The sequence below is a fragment of the Panthera leo genome, chromosome B1, assembly GCF_018350215.1.
Source record: "Panthera leo isolate Ple1 chromosome B1, P.leo_Ple1_pat1.1, whole genome shotgun sequence".
NCBI lineage: Eukaryota > Metazoa > Chordata > Mammalia > Carnivora > Felidae > Panthera > Panthera leo.
In genome coordinates, this window is record NC_056682.1 from 195,844,887 (window position 1) to 195,860,364 (window position 15,478).

General features: G+C 40.1%; 2 long non-coding RNA genes across 3 annotated transcripts in view; one reads left to right on the forward strand and one right to left on the reverse strand.

Moving 5' to 3' along the window:
• Window positions 1-15,478, reverse strand: part of LOC122218614 — a 51,656-nt gene that overhangs the window by 32,187 nt on the left and 3,991 nt on the right. The gene's annotated exons all lie outside the window — the stretch shown is intronic.
• Window positions 6,817-15,478, forward strand: part of LOC122218613 — a 48,030-nt gene continuing 39,368 nt past the window's right edge. For both annotated transcript variants that reach the window (XR_006202028.1, XR_006202029.1), the window contains exons 1-2: window positions 6,817-7,319; window positions 8,503-8,682. This is a non-coding gene — a long non-coding RNA (uncharacterized LOC122218613). The remainder of the gene's footprint in view (window positions 7,320-8,502; window positions 8,683-15,478) is intronic.

Genomic DNA, 15,478 nt, shown 5'->3' on the forward strand with positions numbered 1-15,478 from the left:
CACTTTGGGGGAAACCAAGGTATAAACAAGTCACCGGACATGTGAGAGAAACTCCACAGCCATAAATTTCAACATTCAACATTAAGTAAGTCTAGAATCAGCCCTCGATTCTCCTGTACCTTGTCCTGTGTTTGTTCCTTCATATCTCTTGCTTCATTGTGTCAGCTACTTAGACGCTCCCGTCCTTTTTGTTTAAGAGTCCAGCCGTCTGGTCCACGACCCCTCACCATGTCCCCTGACCTTTCCTTTTTATTCCTGCCATGTTGCTTTTTTCTAAATTCGTTCTCGATAAATGACCTCCCAGGACCAACTCGGCACAACCAAAGGGTTGCTACCCATGTCCTCTCCAGTCGTAGAGTGTGAGCAGCAGTACGATATCATCCATCCTTGTGAAGGGACTCAGGGTGGACTTCCTGGCTAGGAGGACTGACTTTCTGAGCAGGAATTATCTACCAAGTTTCTATCATTAATCCAGGCTGCAAAGAGAACACCAGCCCGGGTCACTCACACGGACTGCCTTGCTTTAAGAGAGAAGAAGGTTGACAACCAAAGTTTCTTGATATTAATCACCTCCTAATTAAAGCTCTAACTTTCCAGCTGACATAGTACCTCATTATTTTTCTAGTTATGTCTCTTTGCCTCTCAACATCCCCCCCCCCACCCCATCCCCATCTCCAGCTTCAGAAGTCACTCTACACTCTGTCCCTGGAATCCCAGTGAGAATGAATAATGCTTCAGTGTAGAAAATGAGCAAACACGAGGATTCAGTAACTAAGACATATTATTCTAAGGAGACCGAGTCAACAGAGTCTGTTTCCTTAAGCTAAAAAGCTTCAAGAGATAATTAGCACCCTAAATTGAAATAGAACACGATTTCTAGAGATTATCATGCTGGTGAGGTTGCTGGAACTTGAAACATACATTCAGCGTAAAATTTACTCTTTTATGACTCATGGCTACTCAGAGATATTGTTGAAAAGACAATGAAATTCCCCAGAGCATTTTTATAAAGATGGAGAAGGAAATTCTCCCCTATTTGGGGTACACGGCTTCCTCTGTTTTCATCGCCTCCGATGCCTCCCGTTATCAATGAGCTCATGCTGTCACCCTGAAATGATCTATTTATAACTGCTTCCCCCACTGGTCTATGAGTTAATAGGACCCCATCTGATTCATCATTGTGTCTTCCGCATCTATCTCAGTTGCTGATATAGAAAACGTGTCTACATAGTGGCTGTCATATTGAACTCAACTGAAGCGGCATGAGGGGTGTTGGGAAAAGAGGTCCTTCTCGGATTAAGAACATTATAAATGCTTGTGGCAATCCCACTGGCTGGGCAGGTGTATACCCACTGCATATCTCTAGGGTTTATGATTACTGACTCTCGTAGTAGCTCATGTAAGTACTCAAATGTCAGTTATCCAGGGTCAGGCGGATGGGTGTGCAAATTCTCGCTGGTTAACATAGAGATGTCCTTCCCATTCAAGAGGGTGGGTGGAGTCATGATTAAGCAACCTCTCATTTCCATTCTCTCTAACTTCCATGCACAGTCCCCCCTACCCTGCATCACCCATCTCCACATGCTACTTTATTTTTTAAGGTTTATTTATTTATTTTGAGAGAGAGAGAAAGAGAGAGAGAGAGAGAGAGAGTGAGAATGAGTGGGAGTGGAGCAGAGAGAGAAAAGGAGAAAAAGAATCTCTGGCTCCATGGCTCTGTGCTGTCAGGGTGGAGCCCGATGCAGGGCTCAATCCCATGAACCATGAGACCATGACCTGAGCCAAAACCAAGAGTCGGACACTTAACCAACTGAGCTGTTCAGAAGCCCACCCCCATGTGCTGCTTCAAATCAAGTAGCTTAAACTGGGTCTGGTGTACAGTATTTAGCAGATAAGGAGCTTGGGTTTTCCAGATAATTAGGATCGTAGAAGGAAGAAGTTGGCATTTTAGCTGATGGGGGTCAGGACGAGGGGAGGCATAGAAGCCTTCATTGACTGGGGTCTCTCCATATGTCTCCTCTTCTCTAAGCTTTGTGAGCATAGAAGACAAGCATGACATCGGGAGGTCCTTAGATGGAAAAGAGGAAGAGAAGAGAATCACACCCACAGTGGGGGAGCGGGGCGAGCTATCAACAATTAGATCAGATTTGGTGCCAGCTCGGTCATCCCTGCGGTACCCCCCGCTGGCATAATTTTGGGTTATTCATGTCCGGTTTCCTTTCATTCCTTTGTTATCTGAGAGTCAACTAACACTTTCAGTATAAACTCAAACTTTCACGAACCTTGATGGTCAAGGCCTATTTCTCACATGCAAATTAGATACCTGGGAGATCCTTTTCTCTTCTACTTTTGAAAAATGTATCTCATCTTTTCTTTTTGTCAAAGACAATAAATTAAGGACAAACTCGAAACTGTCAGCTCTGATCCAAATTTTTTCTTGACCCCCTGATGAGACTAAATTCAAAACCAATTAGCGATTTCATGACTTTCACCGTTGATGGATGGCAGCAGTTGCCTCTCTCCCCCCTGGAGTAAAATAAGAGGCAGAGAGCTGAAAGGGATAAAATAGCTTTTGGATCAGAAATCCTCAGTGTCTACTGTTTTAGTGATTACCTAGGGCAACGTTGTAGCATTCTTCTGGCTGGGGATGGCCTTGGAGAGCCAGCATTCCTAGCACCTCTCATAAAGGATGAGAAAGTAGTTTCAAAGTTAGGTGACAGGCTCCAAGTCGCTGATGCAGTGAGGGAAGAACGATGGATGAACTAGAAATCTTAAGATTCCCCATCCTCCATCACTGAGTTTCCTCTTCCCCAGAAAGCTGCCTCCTTGGTGAATAACACGCAGAACTTCTTTGACACTATGGAAAAGGGTTCCGTTTTGCGTCTTGAATTTGTAGTATTTACCCCGAGCCCACAAGAAGTCTTTCCAAGGCCCCCTGTTGTCTCTTTTGTTTTGGGAGATTCCACTGCCTGCCGTGAACCCTTTCCCCAAAGGTGCTTCTCTCACATTCAGCGGAAGGAGGTCACCGCTGGCAGCATAGTCAATGAGGAAATATTGTGACTCACCACTGTCTCAATATCGCTGTTGGCCTTTGCTCATCCTGGAATTCATGACTTTCACCTTTGATGGCTGACAGCAGACCCATCCACAGGTAATTTCCCTCTGCCTGCCTGGGATTCCCTCGTTCTCTTGTTCTTTAGGGCTCCAACTTTGTCCACTTAAGACTTCCTAGGTGTGTCTGAGTGGCTCAGTTGGTTCAGTGTCCAACTTCGGTTCAGGTCATGATCTCGCAGTTCGTGAGTCTGAGCCCCGCGTCAGGCTCTGTGCTGGCAGCTTAGAACCTGTAGCCTGCTTCAGATTCTGTAGACACAGAATCTCTCACAGGCATCTCTCTCTGCCCCTTCTCTGCTCACACTCTATCTCATAAATAATTAAATAAACATCAAAAAAAAAAAAAAAAACCAACCTTCCTAAATATACCCAACCCCTGGTCCCTGTAACTCCGGTGGTTGTGGTTTATTGACATCTATGGAACACCCCAGTTAGCATGATATCTAGGGAATGATTTTTGCCTGGGGGGGGGACATCAGGCTGAGCAGTGGACAGAGTTACCATATCCAACATCATGTCTCAATTATGCTGATCCAGAAATAATAACAATAGTGACCACTCATCAATCACTTACTTAGTAGAATGTGCTATCTTAGATCCTATGGTGAACACTTGTTAGACATCATTATTTAACATTGCAGCATTCATGAAAATGTGACTTGGGGACCTTCAAAAACAGGGTGCTTACTTGACCAAAGGCCCTACCTACCATGCTCTGAAGTCTATTGTCACATTTGCACTGAGGCCACTCTTTTCGTGGACACACTCTTAGCCAGTGACTGAGATGAGTCCACTTTTGGAGACATAGCTCTCATCTGATGGCTGACCTTGACTGGAGGACTCCTTGACAATGGCCTTGCTGAACATTCCTGAGACTGCCTGTTAGTCAAGGATGGTGCCAACAACTTTCCTTTCCTCTTGCCTCCACTAGGATTAGGGCTGTTCCAGATCAGTCCCCAGTGTTTCCAGCTTCTATTTTTCTAATGGAGTTTCTACCTACTAAATCCTTGGACATTTATTCCAGTTGTGGCATCTGCAACTTGGAGTATCCAGACTAATACAAACCCTTACAATGACTCTGTGAGGCAGGTGCTATTTTCCTCATATTTGGATAAGAAAACAATAAGCCCTGAGAGTCCTGCTTTCATATTGGTTAAAACAAAACAAAACAAAACAAAAGGACTAGTTGTTTTCATAAATACTACACAGGTAAAAGACTCAAAACTTACTGTTGTCGTTGTTTGAAAGTTTAGTAGAAGAACTTTCTAGTTTGTTTCATTTGATTATTATTATTATTATTATTATTTTTAATTAAGTAGGTTCCGTGTCCAACATGGGGCTTGAACTCATGACTCTGAGTTGTATACTCTACTGACTAAGCCAGCCAGATGCTCCTCATTTGATTATTTTTCAAGTTAAATATTCATATTACTGGGGAGCCGGGGTGGCTCAGTCGGTTGGATGTCCAACTCTTGATTTAGGCTCAGGTCATGATCCCAGGGTCATGGGATCCAGCCCTGAATCGGGCTCTGCACTGAATGTCAAGCCTGCTTGAGATTCTCTCTCTGTCTCCCTTTGCCCCTTTCCCACTTACTCGCTCATGCTCTGTCTCTCTCTCCAAAATAAATTTAAAGAATTTATATCACTGACACATTTTTAATTTTTACAAATTGAAATATACGTTACATGTGACAAAATTTACCCTTTTAAAGTGTACAATTCAGTAGTTAAGTGCATTCACACAGTTGTACCACCGTCATCATTAACTAATTCCATAACATTTTCATCAATCCCAAAAGAAACCCATACTTAATAGCATCGCTACCCATCCTCCCCTTCCCCTAACTTTTAGCAACCAATGTACTTTGTTTTCAAGGTTCCTATTGGTAAAACTTTAATTGTAAACTTTCTTTCTATCAATCTTTGTCATAGAAAACTAGGCATGTTTCCAAGTCTAAATACTTTTTTATATTTACCCTGAATTCCAATGTAAGTAAGTAGTGGACCAGTGCACAAATCCAAATTAATGGTGGTTACAGTCATCAGCTTTTAACTCAGAAAACTAATTTCCCCCCTTCAACTTCAATTCGACTTTTATCAACAGTTTGGGGAGGAAAGACGAAAGAAATCACTGATGATAATTACACAGAATGAATATTTCTGTGAAATTAATAGAGCTGGTCATATCTCCCACTTTGCTGTACGTTTCAGGAAGCTCAAATTGCAACTTGAATGTATATTTAGCAATCAATTAAGGCATTGTAATTAATATATTTAAATTATTTATTTTTCTCTGGCTTTGGACACATTAATATATTATCATTATTCTTGTTTTGACAAAATTATCTGGTTTCTGATTTTCACGTATATTTCACTTTTCATTCCATTGTACAGATTTTTGTAAGCTATTTGTTACAGTTTGAATCTTGAGGTAAGGTATAAACACTTTCTAGTAAAAACATCCTAGGGAGAGGTGAATTGGGGCTAGAAAAAATAGTATATTATGGCTAAGTGTGTTGTCGAAAATTATTTCTCTTTAATAATTTTGTTTTTCTTACCTAAAGTACCCTACTGAGGTTTTGGTGAATGTGGCTGATAAGAATTGGAAAGTGTTAGTAAGAGAATGGAAAAAAGCAATTTCTTTAGAATGGTCAGCACATTCCATTCAATGTTTTATCCTCTAGACCTGTTATTATCTCAGACCATGGGATGTGATCGGTCAATATTTGTATAGGATTCGATACCGGTTTCTGTTTTCTTTCTTTTGTTTAAAGCATTTTTATTTATTTTTGAGAGACAGAGAGAGACAGAGTGTGAGCATGGGAGGGGCAGAGAGAGAGGGAGACACAGAATCGGAAGCAGGCTCCAGGCTCCGAGCTGTCAGCACAGAGCCCGATGCGGGGCTCGAACCTATGAACGGTGAGATCATGATCTGAGCCAAAGTGGGACACTCAAGCGACTGAGCCACCCAGGTGCCACTGATACCAGGTTTGATTCCGGGGTCTGGAGTAGACTCCAGAGATTTTGTTTTTTTCTTTTTTCTCTAAACCTGATTGTCATCCTCGCTAACTGTATTTTCTGCCAGCATTAGTTGAGAACCTGTCACTGCTAAGAGTTTCAATGATTCTTAGTGGGGGTCATTTTGCCCTTTGAAGACGTTTTTGGTTGTCACAGCTGGGGGTGGGGGTTATGACTGATGTCTAGTAGGTAGGATGATGTTAAAAACATCACTGGGTGCACAGGAAAAGTCCCCGTAATAAACAATGGTCTGGTTTACATTTTCAATAATGTTGAAGTCAAGAAACTCTAGGCCGAAGACTTATTTTAGACGATTGGTAGGCATAGTCTTGGAAATGATCTGTCATACTTTCTCTTGGATCACTTCCTCTGTGGAAAGCCAGGTCGATGAGAACACTCAAACAGTCCTGTGGAGGGGAGGAACTGGTACCTCCTGTCAACAGCCAGCATGCCCTTAACCGCTAGACATGTGAGTGCACCATTTTGGAAGAGGGTCCTCGAACCCAGTCAAGACTTAAAATGACACGTCTGGTTAATACCTTAACTGTAACCTCATGAGAGACCTTAAGCCAGAGACACGCATTTAAGTCACTCTCAAATGCCCCACCCACAGACTCCCTGTGCCATCATAAATGTATTGTTGTCTCAGGCTTCCGTGTTCTGCAGTAACTTGTTTTGCAGCAATTAGTAGCTAATATTCTGCTCCAATGACATATTTCCAGCTTCCTCACTGTTCCTTCACCATCTCTGGGAGGTGACAATTGTTTAAATTTCCTTCTGAAGTGTGGCACGAAGAATCTAGGCAACATTCTTTCCATAATCAGAAGGAGTTAAAAGAGTTGTGGAAAGAGCGGAGTTTCCTCCCAGGACCGCAAGATGACGTTTTGGAGAAGTGAGCCCATTGTTTTCCTCAAAAGCATCTGGAATTGTGGATGATTGGATTATCAGCTAACTCAATCAACCTGCATCGTGGAGAAAGCCTATTTTAAAGAATAGATCAAACTTTGTTATTCCACCAAAAATTAGCTTTTTATCTTATCCCTTGTGGCTTTGTCTGTTCTGAACAGGATGCCAAACCTTGTAGATATTTCATTACCTCAAAAGGTATGTTACTGCATAGGCATTTTTGTTCTCCTGGAACTTTAGTTGTCTAGAAAAAGGGATTCTACTTTTCCTCCTTATCTCAACCAGTAAGTATTTTCATTCAGATGACTAGTTCTTATTTTAACCACCTTCAAATGAACCCTTCTGGGATACGGCACATTGTTAACATTTGTAGTATAACTTATTACTTAATTAACAACCAACACATTGCTGATAATTGCAATACACTGGGGACAAGATGACAAGACGATAATAGTGATTTGATGAATGCTGTGGTAATAATAAGACGAGAATTGCTTAAAAGTCAGCAGGCCAGTTTAAAAAAAAACATGAAAACATAGACTTATGAGGAAATGATTTCCTTGTATGAGTCATGAAGGACAGCTGTCTGAAAAATATAAGAAAGCGTGTCAACCATAAAACACGACCAAAGGATTTTGACATACAATTTGTTTAGAATTCCCTTAGACAGTCTACAATTAAGATAATGCCATTCAAAACTCCCTGAATTGGAATACCAAAAGCTCTGTAATTGAATTGCTGGGAAGATATGGAGGCTGTCAGATTTCAGTTTCATGTTGGTGACATCAATCTGGGCATGATTTACGTTGATCTGACTCTTTATTCAAGTATTTCTGTCTTCTAGTAAATTGTGGTTTCCTGAATGGTAACAAATAATGCTTTATTCATTATTTTTTTTCCCATATTGCATTGTTGAACAAATAGAAGGCACTCAGCTAATATTAAAGTTAGAAAGAAAGCAGGGAAGAAGGGAAAAAATGGAAAAGAGTGTCATCAAATAAGGCATAAAGTGTCCAACTTCGTAATAGATCTTGAGGGTGTTCTGTCACTAATTTAGTAAACACTGAAAGCTTACAGTTTCAGAATCCAAGTAGCAAAGAGAACTTTTGATAGTTCCAGTCTTGAGTAGTTTACGGTTAGACAGAGGTAATAGAATATCAATCAGTATGAAATCATGGTAGCAATTTATTAATTTCATAATAAAGGCTTAGGAAAACAATTTATGGAAAGACAAAGAAGGTACCAAATACCTTCCTCAGGAAAATAAGATGGAGAAACTTGATTGTGGGGATTTCATAGAAGATGCCAGGTGTCAAAGCACAGGAGGATATTAGAAAGGATATCCTTACGGAAGGAAACAGGTGGTATATGAAAGGCAGGAAGATAAGTAAGAGACGGGTTCTTGTAGAGACAGTAGCATGGATGTGGCAAGTTGTTTTATTTTTATCTTTTCTCTCCTACTGTAAGAGAATCTTCAATGCCGAGTGTTGACATGTGACTTCTGGGGCCACTCGCCAACATCTAGAGATGGCTGCACATCACTGATATCAGGATTGGCCCTATGCCTTGCTGCAGGAAGGAGAAGGAAATAAGCAGTGACCTTATCCTACTCACACAGAAGCTTTCAGATCCTTGTGTGGTTTGGATGTCGTTTTCCTTTCTTTTTATCCTAAGGTTGAGGTAAGGGCGGATTCTTAAGGCTGCGTTGTGGAGTGCAAAGAGGCTCTGAGCAGAGCCACGGCAACCTGCAGCTGCTGACACGTAACACAGGAAAGAACTAAACCTTTGTTATTGGAGGCCGGTGAAATAGCAGATTGCTGTTGATTACCGCAGCATAACCCAACGAAAGCTTACAAAAGCGGTAATCAAAATGATTAAACTTGACATTGCCAATGGCTGTGATCACTCTAAGTATACGATTCTGCACACCGCGGCCTTCATGATCAGTGTGAAAACTCACAAACACGCACACCACCTTTGGAACTGATGTGCAGTGAAAGTACAAGCCAAATTTCTTGAATGCTTCATTCAGATCTCTCTCTGGGATCTCATGCTCACATGCTTTTGCTCTGTGTGGACTGTGCTGGTCCCACATAAGTTGTTTCTGTTATTTATTAAGAAGCATCACGTAGCGGTGCCTGGGGGGCTTAGTCGGTTAAGTGTCTGACTTCGGCTCAGGTCATGATCTCACGGTTCATGGGTTCGAGCCCCGCGCTGGGCTCTGTGCTGACAGCTCAGAGCCTGGAGCCTGCTTCGGACTCTGTGTCTCCTGTCTCTGACTCTCCCCCGCTCTTGCCCTGTCTCTCTGTGTCTCTCCAAAATGAATAAATGTTATAAAAAATTTAAAAAAGAAACATCATATATGGTAGGAAATTCATTGATTTACACATTTTTAATAGAAGCATAGTTAATATACAATATTGGATTTGTTGCAAGTGTATGACATAGTGACTTGACAGTTACATATAATGTAGTTGAGGCCACCATGATAAGTGTGGTTATCATCTGTTACAATACAAAGTTATCACAATATTATTGATTATAGTCCCCATGCTATCCTTTTTATACTGATTTTAAACTTAATTTCTCTTATCCTCAATCACAATATAATTATGGATTAGATCATAACGATATTTATTTTAGATTATTTTAGGCCAATAACTAAACTTGATGACCGTGAACATCATATTAAGAACAACGGTTAGGGTATGCTGTGTCATCAAGGGGGACGAGCCGAGGGTATCCGACTACTGGCTTGTGATGGTCAACCAAGTTCATGGAACATGATAGGGTGGGAGCATAGGAGCAAGTTAGTGCCAACAAGGAAGATGTCACACACTCATGTTTATGGCTTGGGCGATTTGAATTATTTCCAATAAAAATAAACACATTTTCCCTGGACAACTCATTATGTATCTACTAATGTGTATCCAGATGGTGCATTCCATAAGTAAGTGACAACTGCCCTCATGACAGTCTGTTGAGAGGCCAAAGCTGACTGAAGCAAGAGGTGAGACAAGCAAGTTCAGGCATGATGTGACAGGCGGTATCCACGGCATTCCTAGAGTATATGACATGTGGGGCAGATCCTTTTCTTCTCTTTCTCTTTCAATTCCCACAGAGTAATATTCACCCTTTGAAAGTGTAACCATCAGTATAATCTAATTCTAGAAACTTTTCATCGCTCCAAAAAGAAACTACAGAAACGACTACATAGTCATCGGTAGTCACACCCCATTCCCCCCTCTCCCGACTCCTGGAAACAACTAATCTACTTTCTGTCACTAAGGATTTGCCTATTCTGCACATTTTCTGTGAATGGAGTCATACCAGGTGTGACCTTTTATGTCTGACTTCTTTCGCTTTGCATAATGCCTTCATCGTTCATGCACAAAAGCAGGCACCAGGACTTTATCCTTTTCTATAATGGAATAATACTCTATTTTGTGGAGTTTTTTATATGTTGTTTATCTATTACTCCGTTGATAACTATTAAGATTGTTCCACTTATCGGCTATTATAAATGATGCTTCTATGTGTCTGTGTACAAGTTTTGGTGTGGATGTACGTTTTCATGTATTTTGGATATACACCTACAGGTGCAATTGCTTTCAGATAGTACCTCTATGTCTAGTATTTTGAGGAAATGCCAAGCTGTTTTCCAAAGTAGCTGCAGTTTTCATTCCAAAAGTCTTTACAAATTTTATTTCAAATTCTTTACATCCCCTCCAACACTTGTTAGTGTTCATCTTGTCCATTGTAGTCATTCTAGTGTTCATGAAATGGTATCTCATTTTGGTTTTGATTTTCATTTCTGTAGCAAATAATGATGTCAAGCATTCTTTCATGTAGTTCTTGGGCATTTGTGGATTTTCTTTAGAAAAATGTCTATTCAACTCTTTGCCCACTTTCTAATTGGTGATTTGTCTTTTTATTCTTGAGTTTTAAATGTTATTCATATATATTCGGGACACTAGATGCTCATTAAATATATAAGTTGAAAATACATTCTTTAATTTTGTTTGTTATCTTTTTGCCTTCTTGATGTTATCTGTTCAAGCACTTAAGATTTTAGTTTTGTTAGAGCCAATTTATCTAGTATTTTTTTTCCTTTTTGTTTCTGACGCTTTAGTATAATAATTAAAAATTTATTTCATAAAACCCAAAGTCATAATTGCTGTCTAGAACTTCCAGTACAAAGTGGAATAGAAGGGATGGGAGCAGAAATCCTTGTCTTGATCCTTATGGTGGAGAAAGATCTCAATCTTCTACTGTGAAGTCCGATGTTAAGTGTGGATTTTTCATAGATGCCCCTTATCAGGTTAAGGGAGTTTCCTTTTATTCCTAGTTTACTGAGGGGCACCTGCGTGGCCAAGTTGGTTAAGCATCTGACTCTTGGCTCAGGTCATGATCTCATGGTTTGTAGGGTTGAGCCCCATTTGCGGCTCTGCAATGACAGTGTGGAGCCTCTCTCTGTTCTCCCTCTCTCTCTTTCTGCTCTTCCCCTGCTTGTGTTTTCTCTCTCTCTCTCTCTCAAAGTTAATAAATTAATTAAAAAATTTAAAAAATCCTAGCTTACTGAGTATTTTTATCATGTATGAGTATTGGATTTTTCCAAATGCTTATTCTGTGGGTATTTATATGATTGTGAAAGTTTGTCCATCTTTCTCTTAATATGGTGACTTCCATGGATTGATTGACTTTCACATGTTGAACCAAACTTATATTGCTAACATAAATCCCACTTGGTCACGATGTATACTCCTTTACATATGTTGCTCAGTTTGGTTTCCTCCTAAATTTTTGAAAATATTTGCATCTATATTTATAAGGGTTATTGGTCTGTAGTTTTCCCTTATGTGATACGTTTATATATTTCGGTACCACAAAAGAAGTTGGAAAGTTTTACCTTCTCTTCTATATTTTGGAGGACGTAGTGAATGATTGATGTTAATTCTTCTTTAAACGTTAGGTGGATTTTTACCAGTGAAACTGTCTGATCCTAGGCTTTTTTTTTTTTTTTTTTGGTGGAAAGATTTTGATTAATAGCTGACTCTTTTTTGCTTGTTATAGTGTATTTTTATTTTCTGTTTATTCTGGAGTCAGTTTTGGTAGTTGGTGCTTTTCTGGGAATATGTGTGTTTTACTTCAGTGCTAATTTGTTGACGTTCAAATGTGTATAGAATTTGCGTGTTGAGCAAGGGTCGCCTGTTGTCTTCCATAAAGAACATCAGCCCCAGGATAATAACCCAGTGCATGGCTTGCAGGTGTCAGGGTCACCAAGACAGACATGACTCACACAGGCACTTGATGGAACACATAGAGGGGACAGAGAAAGATCAGTGAAAATAACAAAAATTGATCCTCCTGGCCAATGGGTCCCATCTTGCCTCTATGCGGGGAGATAGCACTGCAAGAACCCTTTTTGTGCTGCAGGCAAAGAAGCCCTTTCCTTTCCCCCAAGAATAGATGCCTCAGTGGGGTTGGCCAGGTGCCATATAATACATAGACATTGACTAGAGCAGAGCAGTATACATCAAGTCCAGAACAGGGACTGATAGGCTCAAACGTGGCAATGAGCACAACATAGATGTGAGGGTTCCTGTGTCCATGGACAGAGTTATTCCAGGTCTGAGGTTCACTTCATGCAGCTATACAATGGCCAAACAAGTCTCACATAACTGCTTTTCATAAAACTTTATAATCCTGCCTCTTTCTGTAAGGGTCCTAACAGAGGATCATCTTGTATGCCTGATTTTAGTAATCTCTTGTTGTTGTTGTTGTTGTTGTTGTTGTTGTTGTTTCCCCCTTAGTCAGTGTAACTAGCTTGTCAAATTTTTAATCTTTTCAAGGAACAAATTGGGTTTTTAACCTTCTCAAGGAATAAATTGGGTTTTGTTGATTTCTCTCTACTATTTTTCCATTCTCTATTGTGTTTCCATTCTAATGGTTATCTCCTTCTTTTTGTTTGCTTCGAGCTTAGTTCTTTCTTATTTTCTAGTTTCTTAAAATGAAAGGTTAGGCTATTGATTTGGGTGATTTCATGGGCCAGACATTTCTATGTTAAATCCTATCACTGCCTGCCTCAGATGTGACTGTGTTTGGAGAGATCTTTAGAGAGGTAATTAAGTTAAGATGAGGTCATCAGTGTGGGCCCTGATGTAGTATGACTGATGTCCTTATAAGAAGGACGAATTTGGACACGAGCACGTCCATAAAGAAGACAACGTGAAGACACAGGGAGAAGGTGGCCATCTACCAGCAAGGCGAGAAGCCTCAGAAGGAAACAACCATGTGAACACCTTGAACTTGAAGTTCTAACTTCCAGAGTTGTTGAGAAATAAATTTTTGTTGTTTGAGTCACCCAGGCATGTTCTCATGGAAGCACTAGCAAACCAATCCCGGTATTATTTTTTATCATTTTTAATATAGGCATAAGGACCTATATATTTCCATGTAAGCCCTGTTTTCATTATGGTCCATGAGTTTTATTTTTAATATTTTTATAGCCTATGAGTTTTTATATGTTGCGTTTCCTTCTTCATGCATCTCAATGTATTTTCTAAGTTCCTTTGTCATTTCTCTTTTGACCCATTGGTCATGTAGGAGTGCATTGTTTCATTTACACATATTGGTGAATGTCCTAAATCTCCATCTGTTGTATATTTCTAATTCCATACAATTTTAGTAGGACAATATACTTTGTGGGAATTTAATCCTCTAACAGTTATTGATTTTTTTTCATGGCTAATATATGGTCTATTTGGGAGAACATTCCATGTATTCTTTTCAACACTTTGGATGGCATTACATTGCCTTCTGCCCTGCATATTTTTGTTGTTGTCAAAAAAATCACTTGTTAATCTTACTGAGGAACACTTGTACATGATAAGTGCTTTTCTCTGGCTTTCAAAATTTTCTCTGCCTTTGATTAGACGTAATGTGTCTAAGTATGGATTTCTAAGTTGAATTTCACTGACCACTGTGGGTGTGTAGGTAAGAGTTTTTCATCCAGTTTAAAAAGTGGACTTTATTTCTTCACACATTCCCTTCATTTTCTTTCTCCTTTTCATTTCCTATGAGACTCTGGAAACTCCTTTCTATGAATGTGGTGTGCTTGATAATGTCCCACATGTTTCTGTGTCTCTATATTTTTCTTCATCCTTTTTTTTTCTTTCTGTTCTTCAGACTGGATAATCTCCATATAACATCTTCATGGTTGTGGGTCCTTTCTTTCACTTGCTACAATATGTTGTGGAGCCCCTCTCGTGACTCTTTCATTTCAGTTACTGTATTTTCAACTCCAGAATTTCTGTTTAGTGCTTTTTGTTTTCTAATTCCTATTTTTTTAGTGATTTTTTATTTGGTTAAAACATCATTCTAATACTTTCTTCTAGTAATTTCTTTATTTTTTTAGAGAGGGAGAGGGGCAGAGGAGAAGAGCAAGAGGGAGAGAGAGAGAGAGAGAGAGAGAGAGAGAGAGAAAATCTTAAGTAGGCTCCACACCCAGTGTGGACCCCAATGCAGGACTTGATCCCATGATTCTGGGATCATGACCTGAGCTGAAATCAAGAGTGGGACTCTCAACTGACTGAGCCTCCCAAGCACCCTTAACTAGTTCTTTAGACAAGGTTGCCCTATGTCATGTCTGTCTAGTGAGTCCAATGCCTGGACTTCCTCAGGTACCATTTCCACTAATTGATTTTTCTTTTCTTGTGGATAGGCTATGCTCTGTTGTTTCTTTCATAGCTCATAAATTTTTGTTAAAAAATAAAACAGATGTTTAAAATAATATAAGATGGCAATTCTGCAAATCAGACCCTCCTCTCCCCATGATGTGTTGTTGCTGTTGTTTGTTCTTTGTTTGTTTAATGATTTTTCTGAGCCAATTCTTTAAAAAAAAATTTTTTTTAACGTTTACTTTTGAGACAGAGAGAGACAGAGCATGAACGGGGGAGGGTCAGAGAGAGGGAGACACAGAATCTGAAACAGGCTCCAGGCTCTGAGCTGTCAGCACAGAGCCCGACGCAGGGCTCGAATTCACGGAACGTGAGATCATGACCTGAGCCGAAGTCGGCCGCTTAACCGACTGAGCCACCCAGGCGCCCCACTGAGCCAATTCTTTAAAGTCTGCATTCTTTGTCATGTATGACCACTGAAATTTCTCTTCTATTAACTTAGTAGTCAGCTAGTTATTGTACAGAGATATCCTTAAAGGCCTGTAACCAGTGAGTATCCCAGACTTTGTCAAGAAGCTCTGTATGCATGTTTGTGCATACCTTAAATATTCAGTTAGACACTTGACACTTTTGCCTTATAAATCACTCCCTTACTTCTGCAGAGCCTCAAATGTAGGTAAGATGAGAGTTGGAATCTTTCCAGAAGAACATGTGGAAATTTCCGAACATGAACACAGCCCTACACATGTCATTTCCAGGAATAT